Raw genomic sequence first — 17,436 nt, 5'->3', positions numbered from 1 at the left:
CTATATTTGATAAACCAGAACCAGCAGTCATATAACAATTTACCCTTTCTAGGTAGTTTCTTATCTAAGAGACTTTGCAGATTTTTTTTCAGCTAAGTATTCAAACTTTTCAAACCAAATTTGTCAAAAGTTATAGAATTTAAAAAGTTAAAGCCAGGCGCTTATAAGAATGCTGAATCCCATGAAACACTATAGATACAGAATTCATTAAGAGATTAGATTTTTACCATTTAATTTTACACCCAGCTGAAAATTTCAGATAAGACACAATTCCAATCTGATACGGTTTTATAATTCAACTTAACTGATTGCATTCGGACGAGAAACTTCAATGAATGCCCTGCAGGTCCTCCAGCTACTCCTATATTTCCTTTTAAATCTCAGGAAAACCCAAAGATTCTCCTACAGCACTGGCAATGACAGAAATCATCCATGAAAACCCAGGAACTGATCATATAGCAAGGTGTAACGTGTGTGTGCACAGTGTCAAAAGAAAAAAACAGCAGACCCTAACTATTAAGTGACCCTGGGCTTCTGAAAGGAACTGGACACTTCGGAAAGCCCAGGTACAGCAGGAGGTGGCACTATGTTCTGGACAGCACAGCAGCCCTAATCCTGTGGCTGATCCATCTCCAGACTTTGCTGTTTGCTCCTCTCCAGCTGAGTTGGAGTCTGGTTGAGCCACAAGGATCTCTGAAGTCTCCGCCACATGTCCTCTCTGTCACTAAGCATTTCCTTTCTTTGTTTGCTCCTGCCATTTTTAAAAATTCACGTTAGCCCTTAAATAAATAAGAAAAATACACCAGAATACCAATAGAAAAAATAGGCAAAAGACTTGAACAATCCATGCTTAAAGAGGAAAAGGAAAAAAAAATGTACATGTCAAAAAAGTTACTAGCATTTTTAGTAACAAAAGAAATAAAAGTTTCAAAAATACCATGTTCGTCTATCAAGTTAGCGAAGATTTTTCAAAAGATGATATTATGTTGGTGAGAACCAGGCATTCTGGCCAAGCATCAAGCTTACACACTCACACACACACTCACACTCACACACACACACACACACGCTAAACAGATATGCAGACAAAAGCCAGGCATAAGGATGTACATCAGTTATAATAGTAAAATATGGGGAATAACATAAAAATCTAAAAATAAAACAATGGCTACGTAAATTAAGACATCCATACATTGAATTATTTCCCAGTTGCTAATTGTATTAAAAATACCAAAACTGGCATTAAATACCAGTTTTAATGTTTTGGGAAACACCAAGAAAGTAATATTAATTTTTTAAAAAGCAAGTATGAAATTCTACACTATAATTCTAATTCTTTAAAAAATAGTATGCGTGATGTGTAATGACAAACTACCCTGTAACTTCAGTAGCAATTCCTTAGGCATTGAGATAATTCTAAATTCTTAGCATATGCCAAGCACATGTTCAGCACCTTATACACACTGCGTTATAGTTATGCTTATAAACATCTTAGGAGGTGGGTCTTTATCCTTGTTGAAGAAACCAAGACACAGAACAGGTAAGTAAATCGACCACGCTGAGAAAGCTCTTACGTGGAAAAGCCAGGACATAAGCTAAGGTCAGCTTGACCTAAAGTTTCTATTCATCATATCCATGTCTGCCCATGCAATTTAAAATTTTCTGTTTCATATATTTTTATGGGCTCTAGAGGTTCTAAAATAAACATTTAGTGCCTTTATAATTTGTAAACAAATCAAGAATATAAATGTTATATTAAAGTAAGCATATTCACAAAATGATGATTCTAAAAGTTGCTTCCTTCAAAGGTGTTGGACCATGAACAGGATCTTTATGATCTCAAACTAGTGTACTTAGTAATGAGCATGAGCACTCCTTTTAATAAATGTAATCCCAAAGGCTTTCATGAGCCATGTCAATTCTGCAACATTCATTCATTTAGGAAATACTTATTTAACACCTGCCTTTTGCCAGATATTGTACTAGGTGTTGGCACAACAGCAGGAGAACCAGTCTAAAATACTTTCTTTGGATATTAGGAAAGTCTTTGGGGGATAAGTGGAGAGGGAAAAGAGATAGGGAAGATGAGACTGTCAGACCAACACTGAAAGTCCTGGCTACATACATCTAAGGAATGTTTGTTTTTTTTTAATTTCCATAAAAACTTATAATATTTCTGAGGATCCAGGACACCCCCCTGTAAGTGTCATACACTTTGAAGCCTCTACAATGCATTCATATTTTACTCTAATTATACTAGTCAGATGAACTCGAATGCTTTTACACATCATATAGTATTACTCTCAGCACAGGCTGTATGTTTGCTTTCCTGGGTGGTACAATATTTTTATTGTTAAGTAAGCAGAACTGGACTATCAGAAGGATTCTTAGCAGAAATGCGGTTGGATGGAATTCCATTCCTCTTGGCTCCATACCTCTTCTTTTTGTCTGTGCCCACCTTCCACTTTTCCAGAAAACCTCATGTCTTTAAGCAAATGTCTTCTAACGTGAAGGCTATTGTCTTCACAGCTGTAGATTAACAGGTAAATGCTTTCTTACTTTTTAACTTACAAGTCAAACAAAATTTTTATCAATTTAGAACTAGATCATTTACTTTTACTTGGCTGTTTTAAAAAGATCAAATAAGTGAGAATACATATATTATAAATAAGTATATATTTTTCCTTGTCTACAAAGTCCCAGGCCCTAGTGATAGAAAATGTTAAGAATATTATTAAGAAAAATTATAAGAAGTCCATATGAATGACAATGACTTAGACTTTCAATATTGAGTTCAAATAAATTTGGATCTTGCAGGGAGATCCCTAAAAGCAAAGAGTTATCTATTTGAGAAGGAAAAGCTGAGATGCCTTAGAATTGAACATGGCCAGCAAATTAACTCTCCTTGTTAATTCGCTTCCAGGGGCACTAAATACCAAGGAATCACTGAGAAACCAGAGCAAAAAAGATCTAAGTATGTACAACAGATACCTTAAGTTGTTTGTAAACTAGGTGGTTTTCTTTATCTTTCAGACTACAAATCTAGGAGGAAGGATGAGTGCCCTTAGTTCTGGGATCAGACGTCACTGCCATGGAGATTCATCTTATTTAATAAATGATACCATCCAATCTTTTCATAGTAATGAACACTTGTTTTGTCATCTTCAAAAATCATATACTATCCTCCCATGGTTTCTCTAAATAGTTTTTTAAGATTATAAAAAATACTCAGTAAATCTACTCTCCTATGAGTGTGCTAATTACTGTTTTAGTTCATGCTAACAGAAGAAATGGCTTAATAACAGTAACTTAACTGGAGGAGGTCAAACTGCTCATTCATTTAAACTAATGAGTACAAATCACCTTTGCACTTAATATTAGGGCTATAATGTATATTTCACGAGTACCTGCTACTATTGCTACAAAAGGCTTTAGAAACAAATACAATTTAAAGTGTTTCCGTTTTCAAAATTATTTAACATGCATAGTGTCTAGGAGATATGCGACTAGCAGGAAAACTTTATTTTCCACTACAACAATAAAAACTGTTTCTTGTATCTCCAATTAAATGATTTCAGAAGGATTCATTACTCTGAAAACCAGTATGTATGAACGCCGGAAATTCAGATGACATCCAGTCTCAGAAATGTTTATTCGAAATGGGAACCAAACTATAAGATTTCTCTCTATTATTTATGATAGCCTTCCCATGATGGAAATAATCTCCCTGTAAAATAATCTAACAAGGAAGAAAGAAAGAAACAAACTATGGGAAGCCGGCAAAGTTCTCTGGACAAACCTTCCAGAGCCTCTTTTAAAGAAGGAGCCATTTATCGAAGGGCCAGGGAGGTTAGGAAAACTATGGCAGGAGCCAGGGTCAGTCTTCCCCGGAGCGACCGAGATTGTCCCAGGTGAGCAGTGTCCCGGGCTCCGGATGGAGGCTGAGGACGCAGGGCGGGTCCCCGAACGGCGGGCATCTTTTTGGCCAGGGACCCCCTCTCCGTCTCCAGAAGCCCCGCGACACCCCAGGCTGGCGCGGGCTGCCCGGGACGCGCTGCCAACAGCCTCCCGCTCGCGAGGAGCATCTCCCCAGCCACGGCTTCCGAGGCCAGCTCGGTCCCTCCGCCATCCTCAAGTCCTCCGACATTTTTCACGGAGACAGGGAGGTAGGGAGAAGGGGAAACGGCCGAACGTCTGCATGCAGACTGCCGCAGCACGAGAAGAGAAGAGGAGGAAGGAGGCTAGCGAAGAGGCGGCGATTAAACCGATGCCATCGACAATAAGAATCCTCATCACCCCCGGCAGGGGAGGCTCGGATACACCCACCCGGGCAGCGGCTCGGGGGCTTGGTGGGCGTTCCTCCTCCCGGTGCTCCCGTGGCTGTGAAATCTACCCTAAACCAAGCACAGGAGAACTCCCTTTCCTACGACTGACGGGAGGGGAGGAACAAAAGAGACCCGCACGCCCTACATACATACACACACACACACACACACACACACACACACACACGCACACTCGGCTCACCGAAGCTCTAGGTATGCATTTCTGCAACCCCTGTGGCTTACACCTTCCCCACCTGCTCAGTGCATTCACCTGAAGGTAAAGAAAGAAAAAAACACCACCCCGAGGGGACCGGTCGATGGGGCACCGTTAATTTCACATTCGGTTTTCTAACAAACCACCACGAAAATCCCGCAGGACCTCGCGCCCCCGCGGGGTCCCCGCCGCCCCCGGCCCTCTCTGCGGGTTCCGCGAAGGCGCCCAGCTCGCCGCTGCGGACCCGACCGAGGGCTCCCCGGGCGGGCAGGACACTCGCCCAGCCCCTCCGCGGCAGCTGGAGGGCGGCGAGCGGACCGCGCGGTGGCAGCAACGCGGGATTCAACTTCCCAAACCTGCGGCGCGGACCCCGCTCCCTCCCGCGGCGCCGCGGCCGGCGCCGAGACCCCCAGCGCCCGCAGCCGCCCCCGCTTGGGCTCCGGCAGTTGCACTCTCCGCCCCCTCTTTCCTTCACCTCCCCCAGCCACCACCTTTTCAAAATTCATGCATCGGTGCAAAGCAGACATTTTGATGTCATTTACTTAGCACCGCTCGGTTTCAGAGGCAACATCTTACCCAGTCGCCTGGAGGTGTGGGCAGCGCACCGATGGGTCCGGGGGCGCGAGGCTCGGCTGCTCGGTCCTCTAGCGGAGCGGGTTTGCTGCCATCCGCCCAACTTCAGCACCGAGCGGGCGAGGAGAGAGGGAGAGAGGCGAGGATGGAGGGGAGAGGGGAAGGGGAGGAGGGAGGGTGGGCGGGGAGCGAGCCGGAGCCTCTCGGCAGCGCGCATGCGCCCCGCGGCGGGCGCAGCCCCTCGCCCGGCTCGGCCCGAGGTGCCGCTTCTTCCCCCGGCGCGCGGCCGCGTGAGTCACGGCCCCGCCCCTCCCGGCGGCCCGGCCCCCGCGCGCTCGCCTCGGCTCCGCGCCCACGGAGCGGGGGTCTCGGCGGAGCTCTGCGGGAGCCGCGGGGACCCGGGAGCCTTCCTCGATCGGAGAGGCTCTGGCTCCTGGGCGCCTTCAACTTCCCGTTCGCCCGCAGTCCGCGCTGTTACTCGTGCTCCGTAGGAGACGGCTGGAAACCCGGAGCTCGTCTTTAGAGGGGGAGGAGCTGCAGAAGCGGGGTCCCCGGGGAAGCCGTCCCTGCGTGGGGCTTCGAAAAACTGTGGAGTCGAGCAAGTTTTGCTCCCCGAAGGACTTGACCATATGAGGAGTTCTTAACTTTATTGACGTCCTCACGCAGAAATCTGACCCTTTACCCTAAAGAATTATTTCGGATCAGGTCTGGGGGCATATATTCTGTCCCAGGCGTCTAGACCACTGGGACCAGAGTTCTGAGCGAGAAAAGTCGATGACAAGGCAAGAGCCGTGAATTACTAACCGAGGTGTTGATGCTGGGGGCCTGGAGCATCCTTTGGGGACAGCTCAGTAGCTCTCAGGACGGATAATTGTTCCATTCGCTAGCGGAGCCCAGCTTGATGGTGAAGAAGCTTTGCATGCTTAATGCATCATGAGCGCTAGATCGCATCTCCCGTGATTAAATTGAAGTGTTTGTGAGGGCGAATTAGGGAAGCTGGTGTCTCTCTTCAGACGTGACATCTGTGGGAAGAGGAGTGAGTTCCTGGCTGGAATGATTAGGCTTTTTTCTTATACCTACGTAAAACTGTTTACTTGTAAATATATATGATTTCCCATAGCCTGTGTGCGCCCCTACTTTCAAACAGTGTTACTCTTATGTCAGGCTCCCTTACTGAACACCCTCCTGGCCTTCCCCCCGCCCCCTATTTGAGTTCAATGTGTTTCAGGATTTGCTCCAGGGCCTTCTTTCTCTAGCTACAGCATGGCTTTGGGTACCAGTGTTCTTCAACGCCTATCCCCTGGGCTGGTGTTGGTCTGTAAATGTTCCATCCCGGTCTGTAATGAGAGATAAGGGCAGAAATTGAGAGTAACATTTAGAAACTTCCCTAGCATGCCTTGCTATCCAAGCACATTAGTCAGTTGCACTTGTAGGTCTTATTTTATTTGTAAAGTAATTCATTTTTGTTGGATTTTATAGAAGTATTGGTCCATGATACAAAAAAAAATTTTTTTTTAAAGCAAACAAATGTTGAAGAAATTAGGTCTTATGGTTTGGCCAACCTCAAACTGTGTGTCACTCCCAGATTTATTTCTTCAGTTCTGATCTCACGGAACACTTTTATGTTCTCTACAACCTTTATGGCTCCATTTGAAGAATAATTATATTGGTTAATATTTATTGAGCCATTACTGAGTGTTAGGTCCTAATCTAAGTGTTTTACATGTGTTTCTTATTTTCTCTACAAGGTGTATGCTATTATTATGTTTAACAGACATCTCAAAAGAGAACTGCAGATATCCACCCCCTCCAAACCTGTTCCTCTCTCAATTGTTCCACCCAGTTACTCTAGTCAAAATTTAGAAGTTATCTTTGTTTTGTCTCTCTTTTTTTTACTCTACGTCTAATTAATTAGCAAGTCACCTGTCTCAGCCTCCACAATGTATCCCTAGTTCATCCACATCTTTCCCTCTCCACTGCTATAACCATAGCCTAAGCTTCTATCTCCTCTCATAAGAACTATCACAGGAGCTACCAATCAGTCTCTCTTCCACAACCCCAAAACAACACATTCTCTAAATGACAGGTGAGTGATCTTTTAAAAACATAATTACATCAGCGGGCCTGGGTGGCTCAGTCATTGGGTGTCAGACTCTTGATTTCAGCTCAGGTGTCCATCTCAGGGTTGTGAGATCAAGCCTTGTGTTGGGCTCCATGCTGAGTGTGGAACATACTTTAAAAAAAAAATTAAAAACATAATCACATCATGTCATGTGCCCTCTTAAAACTCTCCAATGAGTTTTCATTGTACTTTTTTTTTTTTTTTAAGATCTTATTTAGTTATTTGACGGAGAGAGACAGACAGTGAGAGAGGGAATACAAACAGGGGAAGTGGGAGAGGGAGAAGCAGGCTTCCTGTGGAGCTCGATGCAGGGCTCAAACCCAGGATACTGGGATCATGACCTGAGCCGAAGACAGATGCTTAACAACCGAGTCACCCAGGTACCCCAAGTTTTCATTCTACTTTAAATGCAACCTCTAATCCTTACCACTGCCCAGAAGGTTCTACATAATCTTGTCCCAGCCTACTTGTCTTATACTATGCACGCATAGACCATAGCTATGTGTAGTGTTGCCATATCAGCCTATATCTTTTACTTTCTTGAAGTTTCTTAAGTCTAGCTTACAGTACTTGAGTCCTCTGCCTGGAGTCCTCTGCCCTCAGATCTTTGGAGTAGGCTCCTTCATATCTTACAGGTCTCTGTTAGGGCATCACCTACTCAGGCTTTACCTAACCACTCAATGTAATCTTCCTCAGAGTTCTTCGGTCTTGCATCATCTTGCTTTATTTTCTTCCATATACTTTTCCCTATCTGAGTCAGCTTGCATTTGTTTACTTGTCTATTATCTCCTTCTCCCCATCTTGAATAAAGTATCTTGAGAGCTTTGCCTGGACTTTACACTGTTTTATCTCTAGTGCTCAGAACAAGATTGGGCACTCCGTATATACTCAGGATTAAGCGGATGAATTTGTGATTGAATGAATAAATAACACAATTAGAAAAAACATTCTTTCTTTATTTTTTTTAAGATTTTATTTATTTATTTGTCAGAGAGAGAGAGAGAGAGAGAGAGCAAGCACAGGCAGACAGAGTGGCAGGCAGAGTCAGAGGGAGAAGCAGGCTCCCTGCCCAGCAAGGAGCCCGATGTGGGACTCGATCCGAGGATGCTGGGATCATGACCTGAGCTGAAGGCAGCTGCTTAACCAACTGAGCCACCCAGGCGTCCCACATTCTTTATTTTTTTTAAGCACTCTTTATTTTTTCTGATGCTTCTTCTTCTTCATGGGTCCTCATTGCTGCATAGCAGAATCTGTTGTTTCCCAGAAGAATGCAAATAGACTACAGTGTTTCCTCTGCTCATTCTATCAAAGATGGCTCCTTGCAATGTCACACATTTATTTTTTAATTTTTAAAATTTTAAAAAAGATTTTGTTTATTTATTTGAAAGAGAGAGAGATAGTAGGGCGCTTGGGTGGCTTAGTGGGTTAAAGCCTCTGCCTTCAGCTCAGGTCATGATCCCAGGGTCCTGGGCTCAAGCCCCGCATCGGGCTCTCTGCTCAGCAGGGGGCCTGCTACCTCCTCTCTCTCTCTGCCTGCCTCTCTGCCTGCTTGTGATCTCTCTGTCAAATAAATAAATATAAAAATCTTAAAAAAAAAAAAAGAGTGATAAACAGTGACAGAGAGCCCATGACCAGGGAGGAAGGGTAGAGGGAGAAGCAGACTTCCTGCTGAGCAGGGATTTGAATACAGGATTCCATCCCAGGACGCTGGGATCATGACCTGAACGGAGGGCAGACACTTAACTGACTGAGCCACCCAGGTGCCCAGCAATGTCACACATTTAAACTAGATTCCAGGGTTGTGTTCCTAGAACTAACTTTATGGCAAGCATCATCAGCAAAAAAGAGATCTTTTACTTCCATGAACTTCTCTAAACTACAATAATGGATACATGGGCAGTGTTTTGTACCTATGACAGTTTGGATATCCTGTCCATGATTTACTTGCTGAAGTCAAATGCAACTTCCTGGTGACTTTCTTTCACAGTTATAATTTGTTGTGAAATCCTTTATGCATTAACTAGAATCTTCATTGACAATGTTTTCGGAACTGGATGTATTGCCTACACCGAGTATTGAAGAGATGGGTGGAACTGACCACAGTTATAATGACCTTCACCTCATAGAGTTTGATTACTTGTGATCTATGTGTACATCTGGGTCTTAGGAAATATTTGCAATAGCAATGCATCAAATAGTGGCTTGGTAAATAAGTCAATTCAATAAACTTTATTAATGTCTACCATATGCCTGGAATTATATCTTCAAGTTTTTGCAAAAAATGTAAATGTTAGGGGCGCCTGGGTGGCTCAGTGGGTTAAAGCCTCTGCCTTCGGCTCAGGTCATGATCCCAGGGTCCTGGGATCGAGCCCCGCATCCGGCTCTCTGCTCAGCGGGGAGCCTGCTTCCTCCTCTCTCTCTGCCTGACTCTCTACCTACTTGTGATCTCTATCTGTCAAATGAATAAATAAAAAAAAAAATCTTTAAAAAAAATGTAAATGTTATACAAAATTATTATATATGAGTCAGAAATGGATTTCAGTTCATTTTAGCCATGGAGATGCCTTCTCTTTGCACAGAATTTTGGAGCTCCTTGGGCTTATCATTATCAAGCAGCTGTGTGGTAACTATGAAAATCAGTGTTTGATCATGATCATTTCCATACCATTACGAATGCATTTTTCAAGTAGAATCTGGATACAACAGCAGATTTTGGCATAATGACTTCATAGTAAGGCAGACAGGAGATTTGTAAGCAAGATATTTACAGACAGAAAATATTGGAAAAGGACAGAACATCAAAATGTTTACAGTACACTTACTCATATTTGGGGGTCTTTTTCATCATTAGGAGACCCGAAGTCTACCTCAGTGAGTCTGGTAACATTGGAAGGTTATTTCAGGAAGAAATTATGTAGCATCTTTACGTTTCATTTTCTCTTTTCCAACATGCTCATTTTTTAAAAAGCAATTATTTTACCTTTGAAAAGCAGAGGGGGACACCTGGGTGGTTCAGTCAGTTTAGCATCTGCCTTTGGTTCAAGTCATGAACCCAGGGTCCTGGGATTGAGCCCCACATTGGGCCCCCTGCTCAGCGGAGAACCTGATTCTCCCTCTCCCCTGCCTGCTGCTCTGCTTGCTTGTGCTTTATCACTCTCAAATAAGTAAATAAAATCTTAAAAAAAAGAAAAGGAAAAAAAAGCAGAGGGAAAAGGAGGAAATTTGCTTCAATCCATGAAATCCTGACTCCTCTGTCTAGGCAAACTTCTCCAGACTAGAGCCAGAAAGATAGTTAAAATATGACTGCTTAAACACACATTTTTCTTTACTCTTGGTAAACAGAACTTTCCATGTTTCTTCAATTGGTTTTAATCAAACCATAGAGAGATTCTTCTCAGGGAACTGATTTAGATGGAAACAGTCTGATTCCCAGATAAAATGAGATATAATTAGAGTTTCACATTTTATATGTACGTTTTTATAAACCATGAGTTATTAATGTTTCTTTAATTGTTTAACTTACCGATATTAGACTTAAAAGGCTCAACATTATTCTGTTAGAATGGCATTAGTGCATTTATACTTCAACATAATTGAATGAGTCCATGGAAGCAGATATATAGACCTTTATGTGATTTTTTATCAGTTATGCTCAGTTTTGTACATAAATTCCTACAGTGGCTTGACAAGAACAACTTGAGTCTCAGTCACCCCAAGTACTTTATAAAAGTGCTCATCTGATGGACGATGCATACTCACATTCTGTTTGGTCAATAAGGTTGGACGATAATACTCTGCTCCTCCAGGGAAAAATAGCAAAATGTTTATCTCAACTAGAGAACATAATGATGTTCAATTATTATAGTCAGATTCTTTGTGGATGGAGAAAAATTTCAGAATTTAGTGGTCTATGTTATATTGAGATTTTTGAAGGCTTCCTTTTTTTTTTTTTTTTTTTTTAATTTGACAGACAGATCACAAGTAGGCAAAGAGGCAGGCAGAGAGAGAGGGGGAAGCAGGCTCCCTGCTGAGCAGAGAACCCGATGCAGGACTCAGTCCTAGGACCCTGAGATCATGACCTGAGCCGAAGGCAGAGGCTTTAACCCCCTGAGCCACCCAAGCACCCTTTTTGAAGGCTTCTAGATGATAGTAGCTGGATTGTGGAGCAGACATTTGCTTTGTATGACCTACCTCCTGGGTTTGATGGAAGGAAGGTGGAGAGAAGCAGTGATTTGATTTCACGGTAGTTTCTCACATCTTTACTATGTTTTGGTTTATGGCAGAGCAAGTTCAGAGATGCATAAAGTTAATAACTCTCTTCATGTCTATGTGTACTGTGTATATGATCTAGAAGGCCCTGGCGACTAATGTTTGAGTTCCATGTTGCAATATACTTAATTTGCAAATCAGAAAATCTATATCCACATTGTCAAAGTTTTGCTAAAGGTCCTGTGGTTTCTTGATTTCTTGAGAACTGGTTTCACAGTGTGACTATGTTAAAATAGTATGCTCAAGTCTTTCACAGTCTCACCTGTCTTCACATTTGAATTTTAGTAGAATTTACCTAATACTGTGCATGATTGCCCATCCAGTCTTATCTGTCTGTTAATTCATTCACCCACTCACTCAAAGAGCTCTTAAGAAGCATCTGTCCTGGTATTGTGGGAAATAGAAATACCATGGAAAATAATGTTCCTATCCTTGACATGAATTTATAATTGAACTGAGATAGGCTCTACATACATGAAGTAACCAGAAGAAATCAATGAGAACACTTGAGATAATGTGGTATTATATTTTCCTTCCAGGAGGTAGGGCAGAAAATGATGAAAAAGGAAATTGCATGTTTTATAATCAGAACTCTCAACTGCACAGCATAGAAATTGCAAATGATAAAAGTGGCCCATTGAAGTACACATTGGGAACTCTCTTTGTATTCCAAGGAACTGGTTTTGAATGGCTTTGCAGATTTGTAATAGGAATTCAAGGAAGGAAGGATTTAAAATATAATATTCAAATAGGAAGTTATTTGTTAAACTTTAAGTTGATAGCCACTTAGGAAATATTAAGCACCTTCAATATGCTAGGCATTGTTCAGGACTCTGGGAAGATTGCAAAATGAGTCATAACATAAGGGATATAGTCGCGAGTAGTGTAGAGTCTAGGGAGATCACACTCAGCTCATTGCTTATAGCTGACTATGGCCCTTGGGATGATCTACAAAGAATGGGAACCATTTGCATATGCTGAGATGTGTGAAAGGGCATTTGGGTTGGAAATCACAATATGGTATCCTGATGGTATGTTGGTTCAGAATAACAGGATATGTATGGTAAAACCTGATTAGTATGGTTTAGTTACATAAAGTTATTAAGTTCTAAATGTAGACTGAGGCGACATTGTGGTGTGTATATGTGGGGAAAGTCTTGGGTATGTCAAATTTTTTTCATCTCCATACCAAGTCTAATCACGTTCTACCACTGTGTTGTACAGGATTCTGAGGCCAAATCTGAGAGTCAAATGATTTTGAAAAAGGGGAGCTGTATATATTCAGGATGATAGTTCTTGAGAAACTCTCAAACTCTCATTTTTTCCTCCAAAATTGATATTCTGAGAACAATGAATTCACTTGGTAAATAAGCTAGGATAATGGAAATTGATCTGTAAATTTCTTTCTTGGGGTTTGATAAATATACTAGCATATTAAAGGCTCTGAAAAGCTCCTTGACTATAAAAAGTCAAGACGGCTACTAAACGCATGAGAAAATTCTTTCTTTTTTTTTTTTTTTTTAATTTTATTTATTTATTTGTCAGAGGGAGAGAGAGCATGCACAAGCAGGCAGAGTGGCAGGGAGAGGCAGAGAGAAGCAGGTTCCCCGCTGAGCAAGGAGCCGGATGTGGGACTCAATCCCAGGACCCTGGGATCATGACCTGAGCTGAAGGCAGCAGCTTAACCCACTGGGCCACTCAGGCACCCCAAGATTCTCTTTCTTTTTCACATACACATACACACACCACACACACACGTGCATACACACGTGCAGAGCTAACACACACACGTTATTTACATATTTGCACATATAAATATGGTATCAAGAATCTCCATTTTATTGATTCTGTGATCTAAAATTTAAATAAAGTTAACTTTAGCTTTAGTTCTAGTTGGTTATAAAGTCATAAACAGGATTTCTTCACACATAAGTGTACCTAACTTCTATTTTTTTAAACTCATTTGAGCAATGTATCCTGGACATCTATTACATGGATATGTGGCAGGTACTGTTCCAGGTAGTGGAGATTCATCAAGAAACAAAATGAACAAAAATACTACCTATTTGAGGCCTACATTCTAGTGATGGAGATAAAAATCGTGTAAATTAAGTATATAGTAAGCTAGATAATTATAAGAGCGAAGGGGAAAAACTAAATCAGGAAAAGAGGATAGTATATGTGCTTGTGAGCCAGAAGGCCTTCTGAAATTATGCATAGGATAGGAAAGAAGATCTCATGGGGAAGGTATGGGTCAAGATGTGGGGATTGAGCCCCATGTTGGGCTCCCCGCTCAACGAGGAGTCTGCTTGTCACTCTCTCTCTGCTCCTCTCCCTGCTTCTCTGCTCACTCTCTCAAATAAAGAGCATCTTAAAATAATAATAATAATAATAATAATAATAATAAAAGAGGTGAAGGAAGCAAGAGATTAAGTTAGTGGCTCTCTGGAAAAAATACTCCAGCAGAGGAAACAGCTAGTGCAAAGGCCTTTAGGTGAGTACATCAATCACAGTCCCAGGACAACAGTGAACAAATGGAGGGGGTTTTAAGACTTGATGTTAGAGAGAAAAGAGAAGGTAATCTTGCACCGCCTTGTAGCTCAGGACGTTGGCGAATGCTCTAGGGAATTGTAGAGCCATTGGAATGTTGCTAACGGACTTCCACGGAAGACAAGCCACAGCCTTTGAGAAGACTATTTGCAATGTGTGTATAACACAGCCTTGTAAAGAACTGCTCAAGGGCAATAAGGAAAAGACAACACTCCAATAAGAAATGGAGAAAATGAGAATAGGATCACTGTGACTACCAGGCTGAGGACACACTGAGGGGGTTGGACCAGAAGCCAGGAGGGCACTTGGGCTGCTCTTGCAGCCGACCAGGGGCCAGGATGGTGGAGGTATGGACCGAAGTCACAGCCCTGGGGTTATTAAGGAGAAGGCAAATGCTTGATACATTTTCAAAGTAGAGTTTACAGGATTTGCTGACTGTTTGGACGTGTGGTATAAAAGAATTTGAGAAATCAAGGATGACTCCACTGGTTTTGGCCTGATCACAGAAACTTTCCTTTAATAATGATGTGCTTGACTTCCTGTTTCCAGAGCCCTCCTATTCACAGCTGAGACCAATAAATTACTATAAACAGACTTAACCAACAGTTTTGGCAGGAGCTCTTGGTCCAACAAGCAAGAGGATTCCAGAAAGGGGCAGTGCGGAGAGCTCTACCAGCCTCATACACTGGTGCAGCTCTGACTTTGAATCCTGAAACTGAACTTCCAATCTTGCTTTTGTTTTGCTCCCTTTTGCCTCTGAATAACCGCTTTCTTGTCTGGGATAGGAGTGTCACTCTATCACTCAAGTGTTTGAGTGCAACGAGGTCCTGCTTGAGTGCCATACCACATGATACCTGCTTCCCAAATCCTCCATGCCAACCACCTGCCTGTCTGGCCTTCCATCTATCTCCTCTTGCCAAATCCCCTGCCACAGAGATCTGCCTGGCTGCCAGGACATCCGACTGGTGCCTTAGGTTGGACCTCTCGAATGCTTACAACCTTTGCCCTTTACCTGCTGTCATCATCTCCTATAGTTCTGTGGCTTTTCTCATGTGTTCAGTTCTTCCCAGTTCTTAAGAGAATTCATTCACTTAAGGATTCATTCATTCATATCTGCATTAATGCATTCAAAGGAACATTTACTGAGTGCTAATTTTGAGTCGTCTGCCTGAGACTGTACAAAAAATGTGAAAGTAGGCTCTATTCTCTATGTCTTAGAGAAGCACCTGGTATCTAGAAGGACATGGGCTAATGAGGGCGACAGACACGTAAATAATATTTACAGTGAATTGTGATAATTGCTCTCAATCTCTAATCATGTTTTAAAAATGTAGACCTTTTAAGGCTATACAGAAAGCCTGGTACAGTGTTTTACAGACTGGAATTAGAATTAATCTGATCAAGGCTGGAGTTTCAGCTCTCCCACTCCCTAGCTGAGTGACACTGGCAAGTTAATTTGCCTCTGTTACTTCCGTTTCTTCGTCTTTGCAATGGGAATAATAACGAGATGTCTTATAGGGTTGTTGTGAGGATTACATAAGATATTCATCTAAAGTGCTTTATCATTGCTGCTGACACATACCAAAGCATAATGTTTTAGCACATCTTCATTTTCCTCTCTTCCTCCTCTTTCTTCCCTGGCAGTCTAAGTGGGTGTGACAGGAACACAGGAGGAGAATCCTTGGCACAAGGGGAACCTTCTCTGAGTCCCAGGGCCTGGGAGGTCAGGAGTCCAGGGCTCTCAGAGCGCCCTGCAAGGATTTGAGTCATAACATTCTTTAGGAATTGCCTGTGCGTTGGATCATCTCCCTCCTAAGACTTGCTTCTTGTGGGCAGGATAGGATGTTGCTCACACCGCAGCCCCAGCATCTTCCACGGTGCCACTTAGGAAAAAATGCCCAATAAATATGAAAAAAAATGACGAGGCTTCCCAGTGGTGGTGCCTATTAAATTAACTTTGAAAGCAGGAATTCATCACATGAAGCTGGAGTAAGAGCGTTCCCAGCATTTAGGAGAGCGTGAGCAGTGTGCTGAGACCTGAGAACTTTAATGTATTCAGGAAACCTCAGGTCACGTGGGAGTCACCTACCTCCCTGTCTATGCACCGCATGAGACTTGAATTTTGAAAGGTGGGCAGGAGCTAGATCAAAAAGGACGCTGTATGTATAATAATGAAATAATGAAAGAGTTTGGGCCTTTCTCTGGGAGGCAGAGCATGGTATGCTAGGAGGGAGGTCACTGGAGGCTTCTCATGATCTGGTCTTTACCTTCCTTTTCCAGACTCCTCTCCTTGATTACCAATGTCTGCTCCGGCAGCCCCAAAATATTTGTGCCTCATCCTTCCCCTACCCCTCCAACATCCCAGCACTCCTGTGTTCTTGCTTTGTTTCTTTGCTTATGCTGTTTCACTGCCTGGAATGTCCCCATCCCTCCTTATTACCAACACCTCCTCACTGGGCCCCTGTCTCCTAATAATTATTCATTCTGTAGTCCAAGAGTCACCAGCTCCAGAAAGTCACCTGAATTTTGGAACTCTCACCCAGTCATTAAAGTTCACATCCAATGAGCGCTCACTATGGGTCAAGCACCCTGTTCACTTTGTACCTATAATTTGAATTAGTTCTTACAGTAACCCTTTAAAATTGGTAATATTATCCTTTTTTAAATTGAGCAAACTGATTTTTTTTGTTATTTTTTTATTTATTTTACATTTCGTAGATGAACAAACCAAAGCTTAAATTATCTCGGGTTAAAGACTGGCTGAGCTATGCCACTTGATGTAGGGGCTATAATCCCCAGTATCTTTGAACTTGAGCATCACCCTTCACTGTTTAAACAGGGTCATGTGACCCTTCCACATCTCTGTAACTTTTTTAGCAGAATCAATTGGATAGCACATTAAGTTACATAGTTTCCATTTTACAGTTACAGTTTTAAACCTTTCTGTGTCAAATGTCTTTTTCCTATTCCTTGATGATATCTTGGGCAGATTCCATAATTATCTGGTCACTTTCCATTATTAAACTCACTTTAGCCCAGTTTCAAATTTTAATTTTTTTTTTCAAAACTCTTTTTCTTTCCATTGCAAGACAGGCTCTTGGCACAAGGGAGTTGGAATAAAGATTGGGCACACTCTGCTCTCTTACTCCCTCCCCCACCTCCTCTAGCCAGGCCCAGCTCCACTGGGTCGGAGGGAGTCAGGGAGAAGAGATGTAGAGAAAAGGGCAAATGTGTCTTTATTTAACTGGTTTTGGCCACAGCTCTCTCCTTGTTGGCTGTGTGTGCTTTGGAAACAAACACTAATGGACTACTGGTGTTTTCAATTGTATGGCACGTGTTCAGATGCTGGCTCTCTGTGAGCACAGTGCGTGGGTTCTTAGGAG

The 17,436-nt window shown here is 42.5% G+C and overlaps 1 protein-coding gene across 1 annotated transcript in view; it reads right to left on the bottom strand.

Moving 5' to 3' along the window:
• The window catches only part of LOC111158737 (regulator of G protein signaling 17), an 87,696-nt gene extending 82,414 nt beyond the window's left edge, over positions 1-5,282 (bottom strand). The window contains exon 1 of the mRNA XM_022520972.1: positions 5,116-5,282. The gene's annotated coding sequence lies outside the window, so the exon portion shown is untranslated. The remainder of the gene's footprint in view (positions 1-5,115) is intronic.
• Positions 5,283-17,436: the final 12,154 nt, after the last annotated feature.

This window comes from Enhydra lutris, unplaced genomic scaffold (genome assembly GCF_002288905.1).
Source record: "Enhydra lutris kenyoni isolate GAN:26980312 unplaced genomic scaffold, ASM228890v2 scaffoldscaffold62, whole genome shotgun sequence".
Lineage (NCBI taxonomy): Eukaryota > Metazoa > Chordata > Mammalia > Carnivora > Mustelidae > Enhydra > Enhydra lutris.
This window is presented reverse-complemented; position numbering and strand designations above follow the sequence as displayed.